General features: G+C 40.2%; 1 pseudogene; it reads right to left on the bottom strand.

Moving 5' to 3' along the window:
• The window catches only part of LOC108704177, a 43,935-nt pseudogene that overhangs the window by 2,155 nt on the left and 27,787 nt on the right, over nucleotides 1–13,993 (bottom strand).

Genomic DNA, 13,993 nt, shown 5'->3' with positions numbered 1-13,993 from the left:
AATACAGGCATGGGATCCATTATCCGGAAACCCGTTATCCAGAAAGTTCCAAATTACGGAATGGCCGTTTCCCATAAACCTAATTTTATCCAAATAATCCAAATTTTTTTTCTTTGTGATAATAAAACAGTAGCTTGTACTTGATCCCAACTAAGATTTAATTTAATCTCTGTTAAAATCAAAACCAGCCTATTGGGTTTAATTAATATTTACATGATTTTCTAGTAGATTTAAGGTATGAAGATCCAATATTACAGAAAGATCCATTATCCGGAACACCCCAGGCCCCAAGTATTCTGAATAACAGGTCCTATACCTGTATTACGGGTCTATTATTTTAATCTGTAATATCCTGTACTTACCAGCAGGTGGAACCTGCGCCCTGCCAGCATCCACAATGTTCTTATCTACAACTGAGTTTCTTGAAGGAATACTATCAAGATTTTGGGGGTGTGATTTTTAAAACTATATTATACTGTTTGCAGAGAAAATTCATGTGATGTTGTCCTGCTTAGAACTGATGAAACGTTAGATTAGGTTATTTTTTGCTCTTTTCTGAGCATAGCATCACAATACTTTATGCTGCTCACAAACTTAAAGGGTTTGTGCACCTTTAAATTAATATCTAGTATGTTGCAGATATTATGAGGCAGTTTGCAGCTGGTCTTAACTTCTTTTTAACCAATTAGCTTTCAGAAACTCTCCAGTTTGGAATATAAGAAGCTATCTGGTTGCTAGGGACCAATTCACCCTAGAAACTAGGCAGTGTTTTAACTGGAAGGAGGCAGAAGGCAAATACTTTATAAAACTAAAAAGAAATAAACAGGACATTTTATAACCTTATAAAAGTTAACTTACAATGTAAATGTGAAAAACCCCTTTAATTGCCTGGCTGTGGCCGCTTGGCTGAACTAAACAGGCGGTGCTGTTGTTTCACATTCTTTATATTAACAGTGTAACGTAGCAATAATTAATGCAGATTGCAAAAATGATCATGAGAGTGCTCTGAGCAATTACAAAATACAGGTATGAGATCCGTTATCCGGAAACCCGTTGTCCAGAAAGTTCTGAATTATGGAAAGGCCGTCTCCCATAGACTCAATTATAATCAAATAATCCACATTTTTAAAAATAATTCCTTTTCTCTCTGTAATAATAAAACAGTAGCTTGTACTTGATCCCAACTGAGATATAATTAATCCTTTAACAAACAAGGGAAAGTTGTGCTCACCACTAGTTTTTAAAATCATTAGGCGGGGGTGCAATGAGGGTGTGACCAAAAAATACATATAGACAAATACAAGATTCCTCTGCACTCAACCCATTATCAATATATTTAAGACAGAGACATTTTGTGCATACTGCTACTGAAAAATGCCTTACCCTTTAAACAAAACAGGGATTGTTTGTCCATATATTGCAATATATTTAAGCTGGCCAACTACGTCAAAGTCATCCCATATCTGGCCAGTCCTATGCTCAATTTTCATCTGATTCATTAAGAATTCTATGGTTTAATTATACATTTTATAAAAGGGACGAATACGTTTTACCTGCAACTTACTAGCTGCTTTCAAAGTAAAACTCCCAAACTTGGCTGCCCTTTTATTAGACACCAGTGGGATCACCTGACTATAGTTGGAGGGGGTGGGAGCCAAGTTTGGGAGTTTTACTTTGAAAGCAGCTAGTAAGTTGCAGGTAAAACGTATTCGTCCCTTTTATAAAATGTATAATTAAACCATAGAATTCTTAATGAATCAGATGAAAATTGAGCATAGGACTGGCCAGATATGGGATGACTTTGACGTAGTTGGCCAGCTTAAATATATTGCAATATATGGACAAACAATCCCTGTTTTGTTTAAAGGGTAAGGCGTTTTTCAGTAGCAGTATGCACAAAATGTCTCTGTCTTAAATATATTGATAATGGGTTGAGTGCAGAGGAATCTTGTATTTGTCTATATGTATTTTTTGGTCACACCCTCATTGCACCCCCGCCTAATGATTTTAAAAACTAGTGGTGAGCACAACTTTCCCTTGTTTGTTATAGTTCTACAAGAGCAGTGACCAGCTCTATGTTGTAGCTCCCACCCCCTCCAACTATAGTCAGGTGATCCCACTGGTGTCTAATAAAAGGGCAGCCAAGTTTGGGAGTTTTACTTTGAAAGCAGCTAGTAAGTTGCAGGTAAAACGTATTCGTCCCTTTTATAAAATGTATAATTAAACCATAGAATTCTTAATGAATCAGATGAAAATTGAGCATAGGACTGGCCAGATATGGGATGACTTTGACGTAGTTGGCCAGCTTAAATATATTGCAATATATGGACAAACAATCCCTGTTTTGTTTAAAGGGTAAGGCATTTTTCAGTAGCAGTATGCACAAAATGTCACTGTCTTAAATATATTGATAATGGGTTGAGTGCAGAGGAATCTTGTATTTGTCTATATAATTAATCCTTATTGGAAGCAGAACCGGCTTATTGGGTTTATTTAATGTTTACATGATTTTCTAGTAGACTTAAGTTGTGAAGATCCAAATTACGGAAAGATCCATTATCCAGAAAGCCCCAGGTCCCGAGCATTCTGGATAATAGGTCCCATACCTGTAATTTGTTTTGAGGGTTTACATTTCTTTTAACAAAGGTTTCCATACCATTCTCCTGCTGTGAGCTATTCCAAAACCTGGATACATATTTAGCTGTGCTGAAGATTCCTGAAACTGTAGGATGCTGAACCTTACTCCATCCTCCATGTAACCTGTTTTTTGGAAAGACGATAGCAGTGGTTTAATTCAGAGTTACTGGGCATCACAGAAGAATTATTTTAGTGCCCCTATAACTTTGGAATTACAGAATTGTGCCACTGGGCCCCATATTCCTCATGGGCCCCTAATTTTTTTCAGTTCTTACAACTCATTTTGCACTTTGAGCAGAGACACAGCCTTTTATCTGTAGATGAAATACTGGGATTCAGGTACACAGAGGATAATCATAACAGCCCAGGGCAGGTACTTGTTACTTACATCTGCTGTACTCTATAAATTGCAGATTTCAGCAAATGTCGGTTGGAATGGAATCAGAGAAACATAGTGCGCCACCAATTCCTAAGGACAGAAGATTTAAGGTTTGACTATAAAATCTGCACAGACTGCATCTATAAATGAGAATAATGTGCATGGACTGTACCCTATGTTTTACTTTATTAAAGGGCATGTAAAGGCAAAAAAATAAAATCCCATTTTTACTTTCTTTAATGAAAAAGAAACCTATCTCCAATATACTCTAATTAAAAAATGTGTGCTATTTTTATAAGAAACCTGACTGTACGCAGTGAAATTCTCCCTTCATTTACTGCTGTGGATAGGAATTGTCAGACGGTACCTAACTGCTGATCAGGGAAACAATCATACTTATGAACAGCAGGGGGAGCCCCCGCCTTACTTCCCAGCCATGCAGAACTCAAGCAGCTTTGTTTATGACAATCCCTAAGCAGCCCAGACCACACTGAGCATGAGCACAGTCTTAGTCTTGCAAAGATGTTTAACAAAGTTACAAGATGGTGACCCCCTGTAGCCAACTTTGAAAGCATAAATTATTTGTTTGATTAGGCTTGTGGTGCAGTAAGTTCATGTTTATATTTAGTATACAAAATACAGCATTTCTAGCCTTATTCTATTTTAGACTTTACATGCCCTTTAAGCAGTAAAATGGAACAAGACTGAAAGTATCATCATCTCCACTCTAATAAACAGTAGTCCTACTAATTATACAGAATGCTACACCTCTTATTTTGTCCTCGTATACCAGCCACAATCCATCCAATTTCCCCCTTGGTCTTGTGAAGTCACAGATGAATGTGTTTGAGAAGTGAGATGATACTGCTCTGTCCTGGACTGATACTAACGCAAGCAGCCGGAGTATTATTTGGGTGAGCATCAAGAAGTTCCCGTGTTGGATGCAAAGGTTTGATGAATCTAGTTACAAAAACAATGGCCACATTGATAGTGGTCACAGTAGTCAGGCACTGGCGGTTGGGGAACTTCAGTCCTGCCTCAGTTTGGTACTTCTTTCTCTGCAGTAACTTCTCATCTTCACGGCTTTCAAACTTCAGACAGAAGTAATAGAGATGTTTATACAAATGATCAAAGTAAGAAACATCCCTCATTGTAAGTAATGGAAAGATCCATAGGTACCATTTCAGCAGGGATTTATCCCAGTGGGCAATCCTAAATGTTCCAGCGAATAGATGCAACACTCAGTGTTCTGACTGCAGTTGACTTGAAAAAGGGCGAGTATGAGTCCGAAACGTTGTCCGGTTGTCTGAACTAATGAATTCAATTATACATTTTGCAACTAAGAGGTACTGCAGAGGTATTTTTTCCTGACTGCAGTTGACGGTAGTTCAGGGGGCATATGCTTTATTCTTGTTTTTCAGGAGTAGAGTATTTGTATTGGTCCACCCTACATGTGTATGGGGTAACTTAGCCTCAAGTGAGACTTGCAATATGGCAGATTATAGTAGCCAGCTAAAAGAATGCCTCTCAGGATGAGCCTAACATATACAAAAGCCTCACCTTTAATCTCACAGACTCTCCAGGCACAAGTTGAGACTCAAAGGTGATAAAAAGGGTTAGAACTTCAGCTCAGACTTCACATTGGCATCATATCACCTTCAAAGCCTGCACTATGCTGCTTGTTGTAGCACAGAAGCACTGAAGGAGTTTCAATTAAAAATGAAGTCCCATCAACCTGCAAAACATGAACTTGTTAATGATGGAGCAGTAGACACTAGCTTGTCTTCCCCAAAATGCGGAGGGAAACAAACAGGACCAGACAATATGTGTCAATATCCATCTGGGTTTTGGGAACACATGGGATCTGGCTGTATGTTTGATGCTTTGAACACTGAGCCCCTGTAGTGTTATGTTCTAGAGCAGTGAGCTGGATTTATTTCTGGTTCTCAACAATCCTACACTAGGCCATTGCTATACCAGGTTCTAGTCTGCCATGGAGCCAGGAGCAGTAACATAGGGGCTTGGTTTGACTGACAGGGTAAAATTTGGAGATAATTCCCTTTTGCTGTTCTGGATGCAGACATAATGTTAGTGATATTTTTGGAACTGTGGCTAAATGTCTCATATACCGTTTTACAATATTAATTATATTGCTATGGGCTAAGGGAGACTTGACCAAAGGCTGGACCTCCTAGGGACCTTGGGCTGAAATAATCTGACAACCATCATTATAAGGTGAGGGTTGGATTTATAATTATTCTTGGGCTGTCATGCCAGTTAGCAAGTTGGCTTTATTTCTGGGGGCAATTGTATGGCAGTGAGTTGGGTTTATTGCTGAAGCTCAGCACAAAGCCACTATTGAGCGAGGGTAGGGAGAGTGAGGTGCTGTTCATGGTCATTACATTGAGGCTTGTTATTAAATGGCTAGTAAATACATAGCACTAGCGTCATTTTACTGGTTTGCAGTTGGATGACATGGAATTGCAAGGTTGGATCAACCAGTGCACAATCAAACTGAATCCCAACCCTTATGTGGCTGTAAATTCATGTAAAGCACCAGACAACTCAAGATTCCAACATTTCAATATACAAATAAGGGTTCAGATTTGGTTTGATATTTGGCCAAATTTTTGTTGGAAGAATCGGTATTTGACCCAAACAAAAAACTGATAATTTTGGATGTCAGTTATAGTATATGTTAACTCCAAGGCCTTGGTGGGTAAAGCTTTGAAACAACTGCACTAGATCTCTCTCATATGACCTCGCATATGGTGCTCTCATGAGATGTCGGAAGGTATTATTTTGCAAATTAAGAGAAGTTAATGAACCCTCTAAATCTCAACTTCGGATGATTTCACCAAAAATGTTAAATGACTCAAAAAAAGATCCCAAGCTGCATAATGCGTCTGTGTCCAGATCAAAGACACACAATTGTAGTTAGAACTGATTAGTACATTAATATCACCTGTTGTTAAACAACAACAGATGGGGAGAAGAGTGAGGTTACATTCATATAGCACTTCATACATACCCTTGCCTGAAAATACAGTGGATGATTGTGAAAGGAATATGAACAGATCCCAACGGATATGAATTCCATATATCCTCCTAAAATTAATGTATAGTTAGTATTTATCTTGGTTAAAACTTGGAAGCAAAAGGCAATATGAACTGAAGTGATCTGTAACATAGGACATTCGACGGCAGACGGCACTTCTGAAAAAAGAGGGTTTATTGGAAATCCTGCTGGAATACACCTAACGCGTTTCGGGAGTTATCCCTTAATCATAGGTGAAACCTATGATTAAGGGATAACTCCCGAAACGCGTTAGGTGTATTCCAGCAGGATTTCCAATAAACCCTCTTTTTTCAGAAGTGCCGTCTGCCGTCGAATGTCTTGTCGTATACACAGTGGAGTCACTGTCTGACTGTGCACCTGATCAGAGGGGAGAGCGGTGAGCTAGTGCGGCCCTTCCCTTTTGCTTGCCTATCTACGGATCTGTAACATACTTTCTTTCCCAGAGACTATTATCCCACTGTTACTATAGGCACCAGGGCCACCATCGGGGGGGACAATCGTACCGGGCCCGGGCATGAAGGGGGGCCCGGCAGCGCTGCATTTTTTGAAGATCCGGGCCCCCCTTACGAGAGCCCGAGCCGTACGTCTTGCCTCTTGCGTTGCCGAATGCGGAAGTGCCGAAAAGCCGAAGCCGATGCGCCGAAAAGACCCGAAGTCCTGAAGCAGCGCAAAGACCCGAAGTCACGAAAGGAGGCGAAGTTGAAGTACTGAAGCCATGAGTTCAATCCTACTGAACACCAGTTTGTGTGTTTTTTTTTTTTTTAATCCCCTGGCCACCAATGTATTATTTTAATATTCTATAGGCCCCTGCCACCAATCTTTTTTTAAAATATTTTTTTTTTGGGGCCCCAATTTTTTTTTAACTCGTAAGGGGCCCCTTGCCACCAGTTTTTTTTTTTTTCAAAAAAAAATTATTTTTTTTTCAAATTTTTTTTTGGGGCCCCAATTTGTTTTTAACTTATAAGGGGGCCCTGCCACCAGTTTTTTTTTCAAAAAAAATGTTTTTTTACATTTTTTTTTTTTGGGATCCCAATTTGTTTTTAACTTATAAGTGGGCCCCTGCCGCCAATGTTTTTTTTTTTTTCAAAAAGAAATAATTTTTTTCAAATTTTTTTTTGGGGCCCCAATTTGTTTTTAACTTATAAGGGGGCCCCTGCCACCAATGTTTGTTGTTTTTTTTTAGTTTCTTTTACATTTTTTTTTGTTGGGGCCCCAAGTTTTTTTTAACTTATAAGGGGGCCCCTGCCACCAATGTTTTTTTTTTTTTTTAAATTTTAAATTTTTTTTTTTTGGGGCCCCAATTTTTTATAAGGGGGCCCTGACCATCAATAGCTTTTTACAACTTGTGTGGGGGGGTTACTTTTTTAGCACTGATGTCTGTGTGGTCTTTTAACTGTGATGTGGAGTGGGCGGGATATGGGGTGGAGCTTGGTCGTCAGTGTGGGCGGGGCCCAGGGGGCCCCAAAAATTTTGTTGTACGGGGCCCCGTGATTTCTAATGGCGGCCCTGATAGGCACCATCTCTCCCTACTATACCTGCTATCCCACAGTCACACTCCCTTCCCAGAGACTATTATCCACTGTTACTATAGGCACCATCTCTCCCTACTATACCTGCTCTCCCACAGTCACACTCCCTTCCCAGAGACTATTATCCCACTGTTACTATAGGCACCATCTCTCCCTACTATACCTGCTATCCCACAGTCACACTCCCTTCCCAGAGACTATTATCCACTGTTACTATAGGCACCATCTCTCCCTACTATACCTGCTCTCCCACAGTCACACTCCCTTCCCAGAGACTATTATCCCACTGTTACTATAGACACCATCTCTCCCTACTATACCTGCTATCCCACAGTCACACTCCCTTCCCAGAGACTATTATCCCACTGTTACTATAGACACCATCTCTCCCTACTATACCTGCTATCCCACAGTCACACTCCCTTCCCAGAGACTATTATCCCACTGTTACTATAGACACCATCTCTCCCTACTATACCTGCTATCCCACAGTCACACTCCCTTCCCAGAGACTATTATCCACTGTTACTATAGACACCATCTCTCCCTACTATACCTGCTATCCCACAGTCACACTCCCTTCCCAGAGACTATTATCCCACTGTTACTATAGGCACCATCTCTCCCTACTATACCTGCTATCCCAGTCACACTCCCTTCCCAGAGACTATTATCCCACTGTTACTATAGACACCATCTCTCCCTACTATACCTGCTATCCCACAGTCACACTCCCTTCCCAGAGACTATTATCCACTGTTACTATAGGCACCATCTCTCCCTACTATACCTGCTATCCCACAGTCACACTCCCTTCCCAGAGACTATTATCCACTGTTACTATAGGCACCATCTCTCCCTACTATACCTGCTCTCCCACAGTCACACTCCCTTCCCAGAGACTATTATCCCACTGTTACTATAGACACCATCTCTCCCTACTATACCTGCTATCCCACAGTCACACTCCCTTCCCAGAGACTATTATCCCACTGTTACTATAGACACCATCTCTCCCTACTATACCTGCTATCCCACAGTCACACTCCCTTCCCAGAGACTATTATCCACTGTTACTATAGGCACCATCTCTCCATACTATACCTGCTATCCCACAGTCACACTCCCTTCCCAGAGACTATTATCCCACTGTTACTATAGACACCATCTCTCCCTACTATACCTGCTATCCCACAGTCACACTCCCTTCCCAGAGACTATTATCCCACTGTTACTATAGGCACCATCTCTCCCTACTATACCTGCTATCCCACAGTCACACTCCCTTCCCAGAGACTATTATCCCACTGTTACTATAGGCACCATCTCTCCCTACTATACCTGCTATCCCAGTCACACTCCCTTCCCAGAGACTATTATCCCACTGTTACTATAGACACCATCTCTCCCTACTATACCTGCTATCCCACAGTCACACTCCCTTCCCAGAGACTATTATCCACTGTTACTATAGGCACCATCTCTCCCTACTATACCTGCTATCCCACAGCCACTGTCCTGTTCCAGTGACTGTTAACTCCACCACTACTGTAAACACTATATCCCAGTACTATTGGGCTAATGTTTCAACATACTGTAGGTGCACAATAGAAGTTTCCAATGGCAACCAGTCTATTTGCTTTGATTTTACAGTTTATATTAGACTGCCCAGAACTCTTCCAGCAAATAACAAAGACAATTGCCTTTTTTAATGGATAGCATTTGATACTCTCCTTCCAATCAGAGACACCTTATTTTGTCTTGTACAAAAAAGGCATGGCAGTACCCCCATTTTACCTTTGTTCTTCTTTCTTTCTTTTCTTGTTTCTCTTCCCTTTCAGAAATTTGGGAAAGCACAGATACCGGATTAGGCACTCCCGCCCATGTAACACAGGTTGATTTGAAGGAGATGCAGATAAAAACGGCAGTGACTAGTTTATAAGATAACTGTGAAGGTTTACTTGCTGTATAGAGCTACATGTGTTGCAAGTCTTCCAATTTTGCTTGCCAATCTGTGATAATGCCAACTGTTTTCTAACTTACATGTTCATACGTGTGCCTATTCTATGCTTGTTCACGTATTACGGAAAATAAAAATCTTTAAATAAAAAAAAAAAAAAAAGGCATGGCAGTAGTTAAATACTTACTTTTAAAATATTATACGACACTTCATTGAGGACATTGATGAACACATCATCTTTTACAGACTGCAGACTGGCCGTGCTGTAGTCACCATTAGGAGCCCTGCCAAGAGACCACATTACAACAGACTTATGCACTGAGCTTTAACAATACTCACAAGTGATCATGTAACAGAAGAGGCTCATTAAATCAAACTCTGCATGTTTCTTGCTTTGCCTCACTTTCAACAGCATTGCAAGTGGGAACACATTTATCCGTGGATTTACAGCCTTGCGTAATTACAGCAAGTGTCAGTTGTGACTTAATCAGTTTTGCACAATCGACTTTAACATCAACATAAATATTCTTTAAGGAACCCATGTACTTGGGTTACAGCTAATCTCTGCAGTTGCTGAACAAGGCCTGCTTATACACTGAAGGCTTTACTCCCACAGATCTAGGCCAGAGCTCATAAAGACAGTGACTATACAATATGTAGGGATGTCTTAAAGGAGAACTTGAAGGGATACTGTCATGGGAAAAAAATTCTGCACTGAAATCCATTTCTCAAAAGAGCAAACAGATTTTTTTATATTCAATTTTGAAATCTGACATGGGGCTAGACATATTGTCAATTTCCCAGCTGCCCCAAGTCATGTGACTTGCGCCTGCACTTTAGGAGAGAAATGCTTTTTGGCAAGCTGCTGTTTTTCCTTCTCAATGTAACTGAATGTGTCTCAGTGAGACATGGGTTTTTACTATTGAGTGTTGTTCTTAGATCTACCAGACAGCTGTTATCTTGTGTTAGGGAGCTGTTATCTGGTTACCTTCCCATTGTTCTTTTGTTTGGCTGCTGGGGGAAAAAAGGGAGGGGGGTGATATCACTCCAACTTGCAGTACAGCAGTAAAGAGTGATTGAAGTTTATCAGAGCACAAGTCACATGACTTGGGGCAGCTGGGAAATTGACAATATGTCTAGCCCCATGTCAGATTTCAAAATTGAATATAAAAAAATCTGTTTGCTCTTTTGAGAAATGGATTTCAGTGCAGAATTCTGCTGGAGCAGCACTATTAACTGATTCATTTTGAAAAAAAAATTGTTCCCCATGACAGTATCCCTTTAAGCTTAACTAAAGAAGTAACTAAAAATGTTGTACATTATGTTTTGTGCTTCTGTCCCAGCCCAAGGCAACCACAGCCCTTTAGCAGTAAAGATCTGTGTCTCCAAAGATGCCCCAGTAGCTCCCCATCTTCTTTTCTGCTGATTCACTGCACATGCTCTGTGCTGCTGTCACTTACTGAGCTTAGGGACCCACTCACAATATACAGTACACATAGAATAGAAATGTCACAATATAAGGCTGATTAGTAATTAATACAGATAATTACTACATGGCAGCACAGAAACCAGTGCAATTAGCATCAGAATTTAATAATCAACAAACCTGTAGCATCATCTTATATTACAGGGGAAGCTCATTTTCTGCTGGATAATTAGTGACGAGCCCTAAGCTTAGCTTCTCAACAGCCAATCAGAGCCCACTGAGCATGTGAGTGTCACAGACACTTTCCAAGATGGTGACCCCCTGTGACAAGTTTGAAGTCCTGGATCATTGCTGCTATTGACAAGCTGAAACTTTAGGCTGGTGCAATAAGTGCAGCATATAAAATACAGCATTTTTAGCCATATTAATTTTTAGGGTTTAGTTCTCCTTTAAGTTGTGCTGGGGCTCACAAAGAAACTTTATGGGGGTTTTTCTGCTCTACCTTACTCTGTCTGGGCGTGGGCCTTTATCAATGTCAAATAAGAATCCTTCTGAGGTTGGATTTTAACTGGAACTGTTATTTTTGTATTTCTCTATTTTCTATTGTGGCCCTTTGCCATTTATCTTTATTTTTATTTATTTCATTTATTTTTATTTATATTTATCTTGCTAGGGTAAGATCATTTAAATTCTAAACTGAAAAAACCCCCACAAAACATGAAGACCAAATGCAATTTGATTGGTCTACAGGAAACAAGTTAATTTAAAGATGATCAACCATAATGAATGGTAAATCAGGGATGTAGCAGAGACTCAACAGCAGGAGAGTGAGAGGGTCACTTGTGTCATCAATGCACATTATTACACCAGCAATTATAATACATAAAAGGCCTGACTTAAACATTATTGTTATACTGTTGTTGAGAACACAAGTTGTTTCGGTATTGTCTTATGCGGGTAACAAAATGCTTACATTACCTCACTGCAGATTTAAGCATTTTTGCACAATTACATGATTGGAGTACTTTGAACACAGCAATTACCATGTCCTTCAATACTAAGATTTTACAGCTGTAAGGCCACATGTTAAAGAAACTAATGTCTAAAGAGCAGGAGGTAAATTCTTTTGTTGTTCCCAATTTAGCAATTCTGCCTAGTCTGCAGCCCCTGCTGAGTGTATTGATGTGATTGTGTCTTCTATAGTGTCTCTGTTTTTATGAGGAATTGCTGCTAATGTCCTAAAAGATTGAGTCTAAAACTGTGCAAAATTGCACCCGGCTTGAGGCAAGTAACAAGGACACTTAAACTGACAGCAGCATCTGAAAAAAATGTTGACGACACAACGGATGAGTCTAGAGCAACTTGATTTCTCCTATGTACACCTAATATTGAGGCGGATTCTGTTTTACATTGGTTGCATTCATTTCTTTAAAGGGGAAAGTAAAGTCTAAAATAGAATAAGACTAGAAATGCTGTATTTTGTATACTAAATATAAACATGAACTTACTGCACCACAAGCCTAATCAAACAAATAATTTATGCTTTCAAAGTTGGCTACAGGGGGTCACCATCTTGTAACTTTGTTAAACATCTTTGCAAGACCAAGACTGTGCACATGCTCAGTGTGGTCTGGGCTGCTTAGGGATCATCATAACTTATCAAAACAGCACAAGTCAAATAATATCTGCCAGACAGGCCCGGACTGGCAATCTGTGGGTTCTGGCAAATGCCAGAAGGGCTGCTGTATGGTTCCATAGAAAGTTACCATAGAGTGGGCTGGTTGGGGGCTGTTTGGGCTGGTAGGGGGCTGTTTCTGCGTACTTGGAATGGCAGGGCCTATTTTGACTCCCAGTCCAGGCCTGCTGCCAGAAGCCGATACAGCAAGACTGATTAATGATCAGAATATACAGACTGCACTGGGTCCTGTGTTGTCATGTAATCTAATGTGGATTTTATAGTTTTTGTATTGCTTAATACAAACTTTCTCCAACTCTGCAGAAACGGTGGCTGCAGCAAAATAATCCTCCAAATAGAATCCCAGTTTATCTGTTTAAATCTGGCTCCATGATCTTTGTCCCTGCAGCTGGAGTTGGAAAAGTAAAGGGGATGTAAAGCCAAAATAAAATCCAATACAAATCTCTAAACAGTCACCAACTGCTCTACAGGGAAACAAACAAAGCTGCTTGAGTTCTGCATGGCTGGGAAGTAAGGCGGGGGCTCCCCCTGCTGCTCATAAGTATGATTGTTTCCCTGCTCAGCAGTTAGGGACCGTCTGATAATTCCTATCCACAGCATTAAATTAAGGGATAATGTCACTGCATAAATCAAGTTTCTTATAAATATGGTACACATTTCTAAATTAAAATATATAGAAGAAGATTAAGTCATACGGCAAACAGGTTTTATCGCTGGGGAAACAGATCTGGGAAATTATTGGCTAATATAGTTAAGAGACAACAAGGGACGACTTTTATTCAGAAACTTAAAACACCCACCGGGTGGGCGAGGGATACATCTGATATTACCTTACTGATGTTGAAACACTTTAAATCACTTTATCTAAGAACCCCTGACTTTCCTGAGCCCGGTCTCAAGTTTCTTCAGGAAGCCCATCTGAACAAACTCACGGTCCTGGATAGGGAAATTTTGGACGCACCTGTAACTGAAACAGAAGTCTCAATGACTGTTACAAAACTTAAAAATGGGAAATCTCCGGGTCCAGATGGATTAGGGGCGGAATTTTATAAAATGTTATTACCGGAAACAACCTCATTACTTACCTCCTTGTACAACAATGTCTTGCTAGGTGACCCATTATGGGATAAAGCGGCTGATGCCAGAATTATTCTACTGCACAAAGATGGTAAGGATCCCACGGACCCCTCTTCCTATAGAATGATCTCGTTATTAAATCAAGATCTCAAAATTCTGACTAAGATAATGGCTAATAGATTGCAAACCATTCTCCCCCGCATACTTACC

This window comes from Xenopus laevis, chromosome 1S, assembly GCF_017654675.1.
Source record: "Xenopus laevis strain J_2021 chromosome 1S, Xenopus_laevis_v10.1, whole genome shotgun sequence".
Taxonomy (NCBI): Eukaryota; Metazoa; Chordata; class Amphibia; order Anura; family Pipidae; genus Xenopus; species Xenopus laevis.
Note: the sequence above shows the minus strand (reverse complement) of the source record. Positions and strands in the feature narration are given on the sequence as shown.